The 14,510-nt window shown below is 45.1% G+C and overlaps 1 long non-coding RNA gene across 1 annotated transcript; it reads right to left on the bottom strand.

The window, feature by feature from the left end:
• Positions 1–1,489: 1,489 nt before the first annotated feature.
• LOC144579527 (uncharacterized) lies at positions 1,490–14,108 on the bottom strand. Its single transcript, XR_013527280.1, has 4 exons — positions 11,523–14,108; positions 10,830–10,923; positions 9,968–10,139; positions 1,490–9,217 (listed from the first exon to the last, which is right to left on the bottom strand). It is a non-coding gene; the product is annotated as an uncharacterized LOC144579527 (long non-coding RNA).
• Between the last annotated feature and the right edge of the window lie 402 nt (positions 14,109–14,510).

The following is a 14,510-nucleotide window of genomic DNA, read 5'->3' as shown; positions in this document are numbered from 1 at the left end:
ATGCAAAGATGGTTAAGAAATGATTGGGTCCTCAAGTTGCTAATTATGAATTTGGGTAGTGAGCCAACTATAACACGTGGCAGAGATGGAGAAGTGCCCTAACGGGTATGAAGTCCTGTGGGAGAACAGAGGAAAGGTTTCCTTTGGCTAGGTGAGGAGGTGAGGGAGATAGGGTGGGAAGGCTTTTATAAAAGATGTAGCTGGCGAGGGAGATAGGGTGGGAAGCCTTTTACAAAAGATGTAGCTGGCATTGGAACTAAGCTTCAAGAGCAAATAGAGCATCCATAGCAGGGCTCTGGAGCACTAGGCAATCTGTTTGTTTTTAGGAATATATGGGTCAGTTTGGTATGTGTGTGACCCAAGAAACCTGTGACACTTCTTATGACAGGTCTTGACTTTTCTTTCTCAGTACATGTATATTTTTCTCTTTTTGGTGGACTTGAAACCTTTGAGTTGAAAACTGCTTTCACTGTCTGCCACTTTCACTAATGGTAGATCAGGAAATTTGGACCCACTGAACAGAAAACAACTAGAAAAGCTGTGCAAAACAGCATCTATCTGAACGCATCAGCTGCCAATATAGGACCAAATTCAGGACAAAGAAACTCAGAGAAGTGAGCCTGGGACTTAGAGCCTCTCTTCCCATAAGGGTACCTGCTGATTCTGGAAGAGGCAGCTGAGAGGTTAAGAAACTGAGCAGAACTTTCAACAACTTCTTGTGTTAGGGAGCCAGCTACATGAATGCTGGCAGAAGACACAGATTCCTTGGGCAGAGACGTGCTCAGGGCACAGAAGGCAGCGTGTTTGCCTTGGTCCTTCTTACCCTCCAAGACCTACAGGGCAACACTGGCAGGCCCAGGTGAGTGTTACACACAGTAGGTTTGCATCATGGCTAAGGACCCACAATCTTAGGGAGATACTGCCTCTGTCTTCTAAGGCCATTTGCCATACAGAAATCCTTGAAATAGTCTGGAACAAAAATCTGTTCAACATCTCAGCCCACAAGACACCCAGAAAGACAAGAGACACAGAATTACCTCCCAATAAAATTGCCTCTCATTTAATGGGAGTCGGGTTTCCGTAGAGAAGAAACCTGGCTCCCATAAATATGAAAAGGGAGAAAACTAGAATAAAGCAGTAGTATCTGGAATTGGAGATATCAGTGTGAACTCATGTTTTATAGCAATAGATGTAAATATGTTTTTGTATGTATGTAGGTATGTATGGTCCCTTGCACTGACCTGAGAGCAGTGACACTCCCAATGGTAATGACCACACCCAGCACCCAGGTCTACCAAAAGACAAATGCTATGGACTGAATTATATTTCCCTAAAATTCATATGTTGAAGCCCTAACCCCCAATGTGATATTTGGAAGCAGAACATTTAGGAGATAATTAAGTTTAGATGGCCAGGCCTGGTGGCTCACACCTGGAATAATCCCAGCACTTTGGGAGGCTTAGGTGGGCGGATCACCTGAGGTCAGGTGTTGGAGACCAGCCTGGCCAACATGGCAAAACCCTGTCTCTACTAAAAATACAAAAATTAGCCAGGCATGGTGATGCATGCCTGTAACACCAGCTACTTGAGAGGCTGAGGCTGGAGAATCGCTTGAACCTGGGAGGCGGAGGTTGCAGTTAGCCAAGATTGTGCCATTGCACTCCAGCCTGGGCAACAAGAGCAAAACTCTATCTCAAAAAAAAAAAAAGTAGATGAGGTAATGAGGTGGGATCCTCGTGATGGGATCAGTGCCTTTATAAGAAAAGGGAGTCGAGAGCTCTCTGCATGCATGCACCTAGGAAAGGCCCTAGGAGCACAGAGCAAGAAGGTGGTCATCCACAAGCTAAGAATAGAGCCCTCACCAGAAACCAAACCTAGCCAGATCTTGACCTTGGAATTTCCAGCCTCCAAAACTGTGAGAAGAAAAATTTCTGATTTTTAAGCCACTCAGCCATACCATATAGTATTTTGTTATGGCAGCCCAAGCTGCCTGAGACACATAAAAATGTTCATAGAACCTTTATTCATAATAACCAAAAACTAAAACAACTCAGATGTCTATCAATAGCGAAACTATAAACTGATACATGCATATAATGGAATTCTCCTTACCAATAGAAAAGAATGAACTACTTGGATCTCAAAAAGGTGCTGAGTCATAAAAAAGAATTCAGTCATGTCTTTTGCAGCAACATGGTTGGAGGTGAAGGCCATTATCTTTTTTTTTTAAAGATAGAGTCTCGCTCTGTCACCCAGACTAGAGGGCAATGGTGTGATCTCAGCTCACTGCAACCTCCGCCTCCCAGGTTGAAGCGATTCTCCTGCCTCAGTCTCCCCAGTAGCTGCAATTAGAGGTGTGACCCACCACACCCAGCTAATTTTCATGGGGTTTTTTTGTTTTTGTTTTGTAGTTTTTTTGTTGTTTTTAGGACGAAGTTTGCCCAAGCTGGAGTGCAGTGGCACAGTCTCAGCTCACTGCAACATCTATCCCCTGGGTTCAAGCAATTCTTCTGCCTCAGCCTCCCAAGTAGCTGGGATTACACGTGCATGCCACCCCCAGCTAATTTTGTAGTTTTCGTAGAGTCAGGGTTTTACCACGTTGGCCAGGCTGGTCTTGAACTCTTGACTTCCAGTAATCCACTCACCTCGGCTTCCCAAAGTGCTTGGATTATAGGCGTGAGCTACCACACCTGGCTGTATTGTATTTTTTATTATTTTTTTGAGACAGAGTCTCGCTTGTTGTCCAAGCTGGAGTGCAGTGGCGCCATCTCGGCTCATTGCAACCTCCGCTTCCCAGGATCAAGCAATTCTGCCTCGGCCTCCCAAGTTGCTGGGATTACAGATGCACATCACCACAACCAGCTAATTTTTAGTAGAGACGGGGTTTCACCATGTTGCCCAGGCTGGTCTTGAACTCCTGAGCTGAGGCAGTCCTCCTGCCTTGGTCTCCCAAAGTGCTGGGATTATAGGTGTGAGCCATGTGCCTAGCCAAGGAGGTCAGTACCTTAAGTGAAATAACTCAAAAACAGTCAAATACCACATGTTCTTACTTATAAGTGGGAGCTAATGTGTACACCTAAAGAGAATAGAATAATAGACACTGGAGACTCAGAAAGGTGGGAGTAGAGTAAAGGATGAGAAATCACTTAATGGGTACAATATACCTATTTGGGTGATGGATACCCTAAAAGCCCAGAGTTCACCACTACCTAATATATCTATGTAACAAAACTACTTGGTGAATCTGTGGTGAAACAGATCAAAAGAATGATTGCTTTTTGGGGGCATGGTGTAGAGCACAAGGGAACTTTGTTGGATGATGGAAATGTCCTTTATCTCAATCTGGGTAATAGTCACATGGGTGTGTGCATTTGTCAAAAGTCATCCACCTATACCTTTAAGATTTGTGTATTTTGTGATATGTAGTATTAAAATTTTTTTAAAAGGACTTGCTATGTTGCTATGTCCCAACACTACCAATAACAAACCTACTAAGTAAAGTTCAGAATTCCATTGCAGTTCTTTTTGTTCTTATAATAGATCTCACTGAAGGTGCATAGTCAGGGTATTCACATTTTATTTAGAGTAATTCTTTCATTCTTTTTTTTTTTTTTTTTTTGAGACAGGGTTTCACTCTATCACCCAGGCTGGAGTACAGTTGTACAGTCTCAGCTTACTGCAGCCTCCACCTCCTGGGCTCAAGTGATTCTCCTGCCTCAGCCTCTAGTAACTGGGACCACAGGTGCACAACACCATACCCACCTAATTTGTGTATTTTTTTGTAGAAATGGGGTTTCGCTATATTGCCCAGGCTGGTCTTGAACCCATGGACTCAAGGGATCCACCCACCTGGGCCTCCCAAAGTGCTGGGATTATAGGCATGAGCTACCCTGCCCAGCCTAGATTAATTCTTTTTATCTCTTTGTGTTTTTTCTAAATTTGATATTTAGTAAGTTTCATTTATTTCTATTTTGGATTTTTTATTAACTAAATTAAGTTCATTTAAATTGATTTAACTTCATTTATTTTGAATATGCAAAACATTAACATGATTCAAAATTCAGAACTATAGGAAAAGAAACACTAGAAGTCCCAATCTCTCCCCTTTTCACTTAAACCCTGCAACAGGGGTCTCCAACTCCCAGACCTCGGACATTACCACCTAGGCTCGCCTCCTGTCAGATCAGCAGCGGCTTTAGATTACTGTGGGAGTGCGAACCCTATTGTGAATTGTGCATTCAGGGGATCTAGGTTATGCGCTCCTTATGAGACTCTAATACCTAATGATCTGAAGTGGAACAGTTTCATCTTGAAACTATCCCCCATCCCTAGTCCATGGAGAAAACTCTTCCATGCAACTGGTCCTTAGTGCCTGAAAAGTTGGGAGACCACTGCCCTGCAAAACGTATTCCGTATAGCAAACCAATTGCAGCCTGGACAACATAGTGAGACCCTGTCTCTATAAAAAGTAAAAATAGGCTGGGCTTGGTGGCTGATGCCTGTGATTCCAACACTTTTGGGAGGCCAAGGCAGGCAACTACCTGAGGTCAGGAGTTCGAAACCAGTCTGGGCAACATGGTGAGACCCCTATGTCTACAAAAATTAAAGTTAAAAAATTAGCTGGATGTGGTGGTGCATGCCTGTGGACTCAGCTACTTGGGAGGTAAAGTGGGAGGGTCGTTGAGCCTGAGAGGTTGAGACTATGGTGCAGGTTGAGCCACTGCACTCCAGCCTGGGTGACAGTGAGACCTTGTCTTTAAAAAAAATAAACAAGAGGCTGGGCGCAGTGGCTCACACCTGTAATCCCAGCACTTTGGGAGGCCAAGGCAGGTGGGTCACTTGAGGTCAGGAGTTCGAGACCAGCCTGGCCAACATGGTGAAACTCTGTCTCTACTAAAAATACAAAGATTAGCTGGGCGTGGTGGTGGGCACCTGTAATCCCAGCTTCCCCTTGAGGCTGAGGCAGGAGAATCGCTGGAACCCAGGAGGCAGAGGCTTCAGTGTGCCGAGATGGTGCCACTGCTCTCCAGCCTAGGTGACAGAGTGAGATCCTGTCTCCAAAAAAAAAAATGCCCATTGTATTCGTTTCTGGTTTACCCTTCTTACATATTCTTTTGAAAAAAATGTATGTTTCCCCTTCCTCCTCACACAAAAGATAACATACTTCATAATACTCTTTTGCACTTTGTTTTTTCTTTAACCCAGCTCCAGCTGGGGCTGGAGGCTTGAGTAAAACCAAGAATGATTAATCTAGAAGTCACTTCATATAATTTCATAACAGTCTTCTTTATTCTGTCTTGTACAGCTGTACAATACTCCCTTGTGTGGGCATAATCTGCTTAAGTAACAGGCATTTAAATGGTCTCCAGAATTTTGCTATTGCAATAAACGTCACATTGAACAATCGTGAACATGTATTGGTTCCCCTGCATCTTTAGCTGTGCACACTAGTTACCTATTGCTACAATATTGCTGTGTAACTAACCACTCCAAAATTTAGACATAATCATCTATTCTCACAGGTTTTCAAATGAAGACTGTAGGTGTGGGGCCTCTGTGAGCTCAGGCAGGAGCAGTAAGGGGGGAGCAGCCAGGGGAAAAGAGAGAGGGAAACACTGAGTCCCACACCTACGTCTGAAATTGTTCTCACATGTATCTTCTGCTCTCCACGTCCACTGCTCCATCCTGGCCCTAACGACCTTCATCTCTTGCTGGATCTCAAGCCTCCCAACTTGTCTCTTCCACTTTCACCATTCAACCCTGCCCTCAATCCATCTTTCCACACACATTAAAAAAAGTATTATTTTTTAGGTCGGGCGCAGTGGCTCACGCCTGTAATTCCAGCACTTTGGGAGGCCGAGGCAGGTGGATCATCTGAGGTTGGGAGTTCGAGACCAGCCTGACCAACATGGAGAAAACCTGTCTCTACTAAAAATACAAAATTAGCTGGGCGTGGTGGCACATGCCTATAATCCCAGCTACTTGGGAGGCTGAGGAAGGAGAATCACTTGAACCCAGGAGGTGGAGGTTGCAGTGAGCTGAGATCGTACCATTGCACTCCAGCCTGGGCGAAAAGAGTAACAGTTCATCTCAAAAAAAAAAAAATTAAAAAGACTGTATACTAGCACAGAGGGAAACTTTGAATCATCAAATTCCCTAATAAAACAGGTTATTTAGGCTGGGTGCAGTGGCTCACACCTGTAAACCCAGTGCTTTGGGTGGCTGCGACAAAAGCATGCTCAAGGCCAGCAGTTTGAGACCAACCTAGGCAACATAGTGAGACCCTGTCTCTATAAAAAAAAAAAAAAAAAAAAACAGCCAAGTGTAGGGGTGTACACCTGTAGTTCTAGCTACTCAGATGGCTGCAGTAGGAGGATTGCTTAGGCCTAGGAGTTTTGGGCTATAGTTAGCTACGATCATGCCCCTGCACTCCAGCCTGGGTGACAGAGCAAAACCCTATTTCTAAACAATTAAAATAAAATAGAACCTTGACAACCCGGATGGTAAACCCCACTCAATAAAGTGACAGCTACAATATGGGATTAGAGGCCCTGGATTGCCTCCTGAATCTCTCAGAGTGAGAAGCCTGGGATTAAAGAGAATTTCCAAAGGGGCAGAGGGCAGGGTAAGGCATGGAGGGTGTGCAGCTCAAGAAAGCTGGGGTTGGAGCCTTGAGTAAAACCAAGAATGACTAAAACTAAGAAACTTCCACAGTTCTCCCACCCCCAAAAGTAGAGGTCAGAATTCTCATGCACTTGAGTCAGATAATTCTGGCACTGGGAATGAGAAGGGTAAGATATATTCTCTCCAAAAACCATTTCAGTCATGTGATTCAAAGTTTTCTCATCATATATGGGGTTATCAGTCTCTTCTTAAGGCTTCACACTAATTTTAGGTCCTGGGAGAGAACATAGCTCCTCCCATACCTCTTAGAGCATTTTACAGAAGCAGGTAGTTTGGGCTGGTTTGTCTTCTGGCTAGCCACTGAAGATTTGTAACTCATGGGACTGAGAACTGTGGGCCAAGACCGGAATTTTAGGTTTCCTGTAGGTTTGCCTGTCCCTACAAAGGTAATACAGATGCTCCTTGGCTTAACAGTGAGGTTGCATCCAAATAAGCCCATCTTAAATTTAAAATATTGTAAGACAAAAATGCATTTAATACACTTAACCTATGGGACATCATAGCTAGCCTCGCCTACTTAAATGTGTTTAGAACACTTACATTAGGCCAGACATGGTGGCTCATGCCTGTAATCCCAGCACTCTGGGAGGCTGGGGTGGGTGGATTGCTTGAGGCCAGGAGTTCGACCCAGCCTGGGAAACATGGTGAAACCCCATCTCTACCAAATATATATATATATATATATATATATTAGCTGGGTGTGGTGGTATGTCCCTGGAGTCCCAGCTACTCAGGAGGGTGAGGTGGGAGGATTGCTTCAGCCCTGGAGGAGAAGGTTGCAATGAGCCAAGATCATACCACTGCACTCCAGCCTGCATGACAGAGTGAGACACTGCCACAAAAACAAACAAAACACTTACATTAGTCTAGGGTTGGGTAAAATCATCGGCAGCACAGTACACTGTAATGTCCATTGTTTACCCTCGTGAGTGTGGCTGTCTGGAGCTATGGCTCACTGCTGCTGCCCAGCATCATAAGAGTATCATATTGCATGTTGCTAGCCCGAGGAAAAGATCAAAATTCAAAATTCAAAGTACAGTTTCTACTGAGTGCATATCATTTTCACATCATAAAGTCGAAAAATGGAAGTCGAATCATTGTAAGTGGGGGACTTTCTGTGCTATGGAAGACTGGATGGTACCTGGGATGCTGGCAGTGCAACCACAGTTGAGAGGCTTTTTTCTTTCTCCTGAAATAATGTCTCTTCCCAGACACTAGACGTGCTTTTCCTACATAGCCTCGATCTGGGACATTCATATCTTATCCATGGCTCTGACCCCTAACTCTTTCCTGTCTTTGGATGCTCCAGGTGGGGTTTCCCATAAAAATTCCAATGAAAAGAAACCTTACCTGCAAATTTTAGATAATCCTGTAAATGAAAAATTGCTTTGCTTTGATAACAAATCTCTTTATAACAAAAGAAAGAGAGAAAGAAAGAAAAAAGAAAGATTGCAAGAAAATGGAGAACTTGGACTTAAGGAAAAACGGACAATAAGTATAGAATTTTCTCAAGTTTGATTGTAACTTAAGGAGAAATATATCAAGTTTAGGGAAATTTGGCAGCTTATGGACATTTTGAAGGACTGGTAAAATACGAATTGATTTATAGGCTCTAGTTCTTTGCCAAAAGAAAGGAACAGAGTCGGGATACAGGAGAGTAAGAAGACAACTGAGATTATGAGTTCTCACAGAATATAAATTTGAAAGGGAAGCCTCCCAAAACAAATTATCTCTCAGTTGAGAGCTCGTCCTCTGGTTTAGTGGTCCCAGCAGTCACAGGCTTACAATTCTCTCCCTAATAGTTCTTGTGCCTATGTAATATGGTTTGGCTGTGTCCTCACCCAAATCTCATCTTAAATTGTAGCTCTCATAATTCCTACATGTCGTGGGAGGGACCCAATGGGAGGTAATTGAATCTTGGGTTGGGTATTTCCTGTGCTATTCTTGTGATAGTAAGTCTCATGAGAGCTGACGGTTTTATAAACAGAAGGTCCCCTACACAAGCTCTCTTGCCTGCCACCATGTAAAACATGACTTTGCTCCTCATCTGCCTTCAGCCATACTTCTGATGCCTCCCCAGCCATGTGGTACTTTGAGCCAATTCAACTTATTTTCTTTATAAATTGCCCAGTCTTAGGTATGCTTTACTAGCAGCATGAGAACAGACTAATTGACTATGCTTCAGGGGCCCCCAAAAGCAGAGAATGAGATGGTGACATGTGTGAAGGTAGTTTATTTTAGGAAGGGACCTCAGAAAACAGGCATCAGGACACTAAGAGAGTAAAAGAAGGGAGAAGGGAAAGCTATCCCAAGAACAGAGTATTGAGCTGGTTACCATGGTGGACAACAGGGCTTCAATCTACTTGGTGGTCCTCTGTCTCCCACCAAAGCCTAGGAGGCTGGTTGTTTGCCCATTGGTTTCCATCATCCATTGTCAGTGAGACCTAACCCCTTTGCAGTCCCAGACTTGCATGCTGCCAGAAAGGCTGAGGGACTCTTGCAGGCTTCCCACACTGCATCAGCAGAGAAGCTCCTAGAAGGAGCACAAGAGAAAGAGTGAGGAGGTCTTTGATTTCACCTGAGTGCAACTATGGTCAGGGTAAGAATGTGGGCCAAGAGGATGTCAGATGGGGCATAAAAAGTTGTACAGTGCCTTCCTCCCCTGCCTGTGTTTGGGTCTGCCCATGCGCCAGCTCTGCATGTAGCTCAGCATATCACAGAGCCAGGCAAGAACCTGGTGAGCTACAATCTCTACTTAAGACTCAATATAAGTGGATTGGTGGAAAAGGTAACATTTCCCACCATTGCAACTGGCCCTGAAGCTGTAATTGATTTTTTTTTTTTTTTTTGAGACAGAGTTTCACTCTTGTTGCCCAGGCTGGAGCGTAATGACACAATCTCGGCTCACCGCAACCTCTGCCTCCTGGGTTCAAGTCAGCTTCCCAACTAGCATGGATTTAAGGCATGCACCACCATGCCTAGCTAATTTTTTTTTTTTTTTTTTTTTTTTTTGTATTTTTAGTAGAGACGGAGTTAATCCATGTTAGTCAGGCTGGTCTCAAACTCCCGACCTCATGATCCGCCCACCTTGGCCTCCCAAAGTGCTGGGATTACAAGCATTAGCCACTGCACCTGGCAAATTGATTCTTATTAACCTCCCTCCTTTACTAACCATATTATAGTTCCTGCCCCCGCCGAGTCAACCCTTACAGGTAGCAGATGCTTACCTACTGGGAAAACATAGACTTCCACCTCCAAGAGCTCAGATCCCTAGCTGACTTACCCTGATAGAGAGCTGTGATTGCTGCAAGTGCCCATTGTTGGTTATGCCTGAGTATGGAAGCACTCACGGAATCTCCTGGGTTCAGATGTACTTGAGTAGCAACATCAGCATGCATGATAATCAGGGTCAATGACCGACATAAATATAATGGCTCCTCCCTTTTCCTGCCAGCCTACCATCATGGGAAAGCCAGAATGACCAAGTTAGTCACAGCATTAGTTCAGCAGACACTTGCTGTGATCTTTGGTAGAAATATTTCCCCACTCTGTCCCCAGTAACAAGGAAATGTAAATTCTAAGCTGGAAGGGCCCAATGTTCTAGGGATAAGAAGTACAAATGTTCACCAGGTACTATTTCTGCAGTGCCTGATCATAGATGTTTCCAGCTTGGAAAATATCAGTAGGTCATGTTGGAATCCTCACATAAGAGGTCTCTGGAGATGGGTCTGGTGTAGCAGACACTTAAATCTTGGTTGTATCAGAATTAGTCAAATTTTTTTTTGAGACAGAGTCTCACTCTGTCACCAAGGCTGGAGTGCAGTGGTGTGATCTCAGCTCACTCCAACCTCCATCTCCTACCTCAGCCTCCTGACTATCTGGGATCATAGGTACCCGCCACCTCACCAGGCTAATTTTTTTGTTTTCCATAGAAATGGGGTTCCATCGTGTCGGCCAGGCTGGTCTCCAACTCCTGACCTCAAGTGATCCACCCACCTTGGCCTCCCAAAGTGCTGGAATTACAGGCATGAGCCACTGTACCCAGCCACGTGGGACTTTTGAGCCAATCCAGCGTCCCGTTGTGGCTCCCAGCAGACTGTATAACTGTCATGAATGTTTTACATACTTGTACTGAGAATGCTCACATGTGTCACAGGATTCTCCCATCCAGGGACTGTCACATAAACAGAAGTGATCTCAGTTCCCTTCTGGCCGGTTCAGCAGAAATGACATAGACTCCTAGAAGGAGAAATCACAGCTTTAATGACTTAATGACTGTCAAAGAACTGATTGGACAAGGTCAGTGAGCAGAAACGAAAAAGCCTGGATGGGAAGCTGGGCTTTAAGGATTGGTTCATCTTCTAAAGGTACATTTGGTGGTGAAAAAAAAAAAAGATACACACTGTGTGCAACTATTATACTATCTGCCAGACACAAAACTAACTTCCACATGACCATTATTTCCTATAAGAGAATAACTTCCAACATATAAAAATGTTTATTTATACCCATATGAAATGACATAAGATGATTAGATGTATTTAACAAATTTGTAATTTACTACAAAATAGTAAATTCATTTTCTATTTCTTCATTTGTGTACATTTTACTTAAAATTACATGGAACATTTATTAAGATTTAAAAACTTTTTTTTTTGAGACAAGGTCTTGATTTGTCATCCAGGCTAGAGTGCAGTGGTGCAATCTTGGCTCACTGCAACCTCTGCCTCCCAAGTTCAAGCGATTCTCATGCCTCAGCCTCCCAAGTATCTGAGATTACAGGTGACCACCACCACACCCAGCTAATTTTTGTATTTTTAGTAGAGACGGGGTTTCACCTTGTTGGCCAGGCTGGTCTCAAACTCCTGGCCTCAAGTAATCTGCCAGCCTCAGTTTCCCAAAGCGCTGGGATTGCAGATGTGAGCCACCACGCCTGGCCCAGATGTACCAGATTTTTTAAATCTTCAGTATAGGTTCAGCTTGAGAACAAGAGGTAACATAGAAATCCATAAAAGCTTGGATATTTCAAAAGACAGATACCTCTTCCCATTATCTATTAGAACATTTCACAGATTTTCTCACTTGTCAGCCTCCCACCACACAAAATCCTCCCCCATGGAATTGGAATCTCCAAGTTCAAACCCTCACCTAACCATCTCCCTCCCACACATTCATCATTCCATAACCTCTCCTTTGGGCTTACTCTTCCTAATCAAATATGGCCCTAGGGAATCAGGGCCCTTGAATCACCTGGAGTCAGAGTGAACAGTGGGATTCATTTCCCCCTGCTGTGGTGGCAGCCTCGGATCCCTAATCTGAACCTAGCTTTATCCCAGTCCTCCAGGACCTACACAGGATTCACAAGTGAGAGTCCATGATTCCCCTGAAGACTCATTATAAGTGCCCAAGCCTCACTCCACCCTCACCCGTTTCTTTCCTGGAGAGAGGTTTACCATAGGGCCCAGCATCTGAATCACAGGAGCCAGCTGTGGAGATCTTGATTCTCATCTTACTCCAAGGCCTAGAAAGAAGAATTCCTAAGGCCAGAGCATGAAGGGACCCCTTAAGATAGGAAAGGAGGGTTAACAAGGCAGGGGAGAAAAGGGAGTGATGATGGAAAGGAACAGCTGCAGAAAACTAGGACCCCTGGGATTGCACTGAGCGAGCACTCCCTCAAAGGCTTATGGGAAAGTGACCTCTAAATGCAGACCTCTAAGATGCTAAAACTGTGGCAAAGTGAGGTGGAGCCACTCCTCAGAGAGGGAGAAGATAGGGAATCAGTGACAGCTGGAACTGACCTTAGGAAGTTCTATCCTTGTTCCCCAGATGTTGGACAAGTAGCAGAGGTGGCAAGTAGCCCCTCCAGAGCCTTCTGTGGCTCCTCCCAAGGCACTCTCCCCCACTATCCTACCCTGCAGGCACCACTTCAATAAAATTTGGGAAATGAGGCTGGGCGCGGTGGCTGAAGCCTGTAATCCCAGCACTTTGGGAGGCCGAGGCGGGTGGATCATGAGGTCAAGAGATCGAGACCATCCTGGTCAACATGGTGAAACCCCGTCTCTACTAAAAATACAAAAAATTAGCTGGGCATGGTGGCGTGTGCCTGTAATCCCAGCTACTCAGGAGGCTGAGGCAGGAGAATTGACTGAACCCAGGAGGCAGAGGTTGTGGTGAGCCAAGATCGTGCCATTGCACTCCAGCCTCGGTAACAAGAGCGAAACTCTGTCTCAAAAAAAAAAAAAAAAAAATTTGGAAAATGAGCCAGGCTCAGTGGCTCAAGCCTGTAATCCCAGTATTTTGGGAGGCCAAGGCAGGCAGATCACCTGAGACTGGGAGTTCAAGATCAGCCTGACCAACATGGAGAAACCCTGTCTCTACTAAAAATGCAATATTAGCCAGGCAGGGTGGCGCATGCCTGTGATCCCAGCTACTCAGGAGGCTGAGGCAGGAGAATCGCTTGAACCTGGGAGGTGGAGGTTGAGGTGAGCCAAGATTGTGCCTTTGTGCTGCAGCTTGGGCAACAAGAATGAAACTCCATCTCAAAAAAAAAGGGGAGGGAAACAAAGGGAAAGTCAGCGCTGAAGAACAAGTCCATAGGGAGGGATAAAGAACACTCCCTAGGTGTGTGCTGAGGGAGAAGCTGCACTGAGGGACGAAGTTCAAGGAAAGGGGATGAGGGATTTGGAGGGCCAAATACAATGGTAGAAAAATGGGTAGAGCCAGGGAACCTCAGGGGTGGGGTTGAAGGATGAGGTCAGCAGGGAGACAGGCCACCTTGACCTCAGTTTGACTTACTGGGCCCTGCAGTCATTTGAATGAAGCCCCATATCATCCTTCAGAAATGAGCTGTCAGCCCCTACACCAGAGACACCTTTCCCCACCCCTCCCCTTCCCCAGCAACCCTTTACTGCAAAGGTCTCACAACACCTCCGGCCTGTTACTGCAGAGATGAGGCCATTACAGCCCTGATTTCATTCTCTTTTCGAAGAGACAAAGGAAGGGGTGATTCTTGACTAGATGGCACCCAAAGCCATCTGCTCTGGCCTAGACAGAGGTACCCTCTGCATCTCTTCCTGTGACTGCCTGGACCTGACAGTCATCTTGCTGGGCCAGACCTGTGTGGTGTCTCTACAGTGCTTACATGGATTTTAATAGAAAATGAGGCCGGACACGGCGGCTCACACCTATAATCCTAGCACTTTTGAAGGCCAAGGCGGGTGGATCACAAGGTCAGGAGTTCAAGACCAACCTGGCCAACATAGTGAAACCCCATCTCTACTAAAATTACAAAAATTAGCTGGGTGTGGTGGTGGGTACCTGTATTCCAGCTACTCAGGAGGTTGAGGCAGAGAATTGCTTGAACCTGGGAGGCAGAAGTTGCAGCGAGCCAAGATCGCACCACTGCACTCCAGCCTGGGCATCCGAGCGAGACTCCATCTCAAAAAAAAATGCTCATTCATATATATAAAATGAACATTTTTTTTTCTCCCTGTCATGTTTAAAGAAGATGTATGATCATTAATTTTTCTACTTTGGTTTTCTATGGGAGAAGTAACTTTGAGGTCTTGTGGAATGATGGTGACCCATCCTTCCCCTGCTCAGCAACCCCTAAACACACACACATACACACACTGTGGCTTTTAGCTCAGGCTATGGGAAAGGGGCAGCATTAGGGTTGTAGGCCAGGCACGGGTAAGGAGAAACTACATTCCAGGTACCCCTAGCCCTTCCCCCAACCAGGCTAACCTCGGAGATTCCCTGGAGATCAACCACTTCCAGTGAGAGGGAGTGAACAAAAGTCTCTGGACCAGTAACTCCTTTTCTCT

Source organism: Callithrix jacchus, chromosome 15 (assembly GCF_049354715.1).
Source record: "Callithrix jacchus isolate 240 chromosome 15, calJac240_pri, whole genome shotgun sequence".
In the NCBI taxonomy this organism is placed as follows: domain Eukaryota; kingdom Metazoa; phylum Chordata; class Mammalia; order Primates; family Cebidae; genus Callithrix; species Callithrix jacchus.
Note: the sequence above shows the minus strand (reverse complement) of the source record. Positions and strands in the feature narration are given on the sequence as shown.